A 2,378-nucleotide genomic window follows, 5' to 3' on the forward strand; every position below is an offset into this window, starting at 1 on the left:
AAACCGCTTTCCCAGGCTAGCCAGAGACTGAACCTCGGGGTAGGAGAAGAGCAGATGGGTTGGGGTCTGGCTGCAGGGCAAACTGGAAGGTTTCCTCAGCATGTTTGTCAGATCTGGATCTTAGAATATGTGAAAAACGGTGACATTCTCGCTCTGGTCCCTGGACATGGAGGAAATCCTGTCCCAGTGAGGAGCTGAGATATTTCACCCTCGACCATGTCATCAGCAGACAACAGGGCAGAGGTGAAGGGACCAATGGGTCCTCTGAAGGGTCCTCTGCCTTTTGCTTGCCTTTCAGTCCTTTGAACATCTCTTTTCCTCTCTTTTTTTCCCTCCCGAGGCCAAATCATAAAACATACCTACACATTTGTTTGAGCTAGAACTGGCCTCTAGGGGGCGCTTTAGCACAGAGAATGGCGGTACTGGCGTCACCTCGGGCCACCATTTCTCAGGAACATCGTTATGTAAGGAGACTCACAGAAATCCGGCTTCTTGGGCTGCACAATAGAGGAAAAACCTGGCCTTTGTTGCTGTTTGAGCCGAGACACTGAATAAGGTCAGGGGTCGGCGCAGGGCTGCAAAAGCACCTAGTCCCAAGCAGCAACGCAGATTTAGGTTCCTGCCGTGACAGAGCCCAGGGCAGCAAGGTTTAGGATTGACCTGCTGAGGGAGCGAGCCCAGAGCTTCAGACTTTGTCCTCGTGTCCAGGAGGCCTCGCCCAGGCTCACAGCCCCAGATGGAGCACTTGGCGTGGCCAGCTGCCCACACAGCACAACCTCTGCACACATGGCAGATAAAACCCCTCCCCGCTCCCTACACACCTCATTCTCACCTTCTGCTATTTACAAAGCACTTTCCCCTGTGTGATCTCATTTGCTGCTCATAAACTCCCAGGGGGAGGAGGGACAGGGTGGGGCCCTCCCTTGCTCTCTGGAGGACTGCGAGGACACAGTGCGTCATAAAGCTCACATTCCTCCTCTGTCTCTACCAGCAAATTGTGAGTTTCTTTGGGGCAGTGACAGAAGTCAACTTAGTAGTTGCAGGGCTTAGCACACGGTGCCTGGTCAGGAAGAGGTGCTCGAAATTGTTTATTGAATGAGTAAATATTTACAGATGAAAAAATTGAATCAAGGGACAGAGGACGGTAGAGTCCAGACTAGAAGTTAGGGCTTCAAGCTCCTGGGACCAGTGACAGTGCTGCATTAGAAACTAATTATGTCATGTGCTTTTCCAGTCAAAAGTGCAGTTTGTGAATCCATAGAGGGACCCACGCAGACCTGTCTTCACATCTGGCCCTCGAGAACATGAACATCATACTTTGGGTCAAGCACTGGGGCCCCAGTCTGCTGTCTGTCAGGGAGAAACTAGGAGATGTGTCTCTGGGGCAGTGGCTGGTCTTTATGAGGCCTTCCTTAAAAATATGGCGGGGCGGGGGTTGCGGGGGGAGTAGTTGGCACTCTGAACCTCCATCTATCAAAAGCCTCTGTCTTTAACTGATAGAATGTCTTGGGGTAAAAAGCTCCATCCACCGCACTCCAATCCAAGGTTTTCGCACTTTCTTTCTTGTTTAAATGTACATATTTCAGGTCGCCTAGGTCTCTGCCCTGAGACTCCACAGGTTCTAATCCCAGCTGAACCACTTCTTAGCGTCTGGCCTTGGGCAGGTCAGTTAACCTGTGCCTCTGTTTCTCATCTTTTGAAGGATGATAAAAGTGTTTAACTCAATATCGCGGGGATTTAGGGAGTTAACATATATAAAAACAAAGCAGTTCCTGGCAATAAGCAAAGGCTAGGAGGCGTTCTTATCCCTCTTTGTCATGTCCTAGATTTGAGAACTGGTTTGTGTTCATCCTATGGGGGCTTTTCATGATCTTGAATTTCCTGACATTCCTGCATTTTAGCTGCCAGGCTGTCAGTTTTCTCCAAACTCGGTTATGGCTCTTTTGAGGCCTGAATAAGAGAGGAAGCAACTTGAAATGCATTTTTCTACTGATCAGAGCAGAGGCATTGTCTTAATACGCGGCCTTCTCCAGTGGCTCCAGTTAGAGTTCAAGGGCTTTCTTCTCTATAGCCATGCTCACCACACGGCACATAGTAGGTGTTCAATAAATGTTTATGGCGGGCTGGAAGAAAGACACGGTACAGAGGATAACATTAGTACAGAGCAGTTTATATGGACGAGGTCCCTATGGAATTCACACTTGTCCCCTAAGACCTACTGACTAAGCATGAAAATCACCAAGGAAATGTGATCAGCTAGGAGGAGGAGGAGGGGAAGGAGAGAGAAGAAACCAGAGCAGCCTGTTATCTGACCGAAGATGCTGGTCTTTGGTTCCATCGCACATGGTTCCATCGGCTTGGGCCAGGTTGAAAACCTT

The sequence above is a fragment of the Pteropus alecto genome, unplaced genomic scaffold (genome assembly GCF_000325575.1).
Source record: "Pteropus alecto unplaced genomic scaffold, ASM32557v1 scaffold106, whole genome shotgun sequence".
Classification (NCBI taxonomy): domain Eukaryota; kingdom Metazoa; phylum Chordata; class Mammalia; order Chiroptera; family Pteropodidae; genus Pteropus; species Pteropus alecto.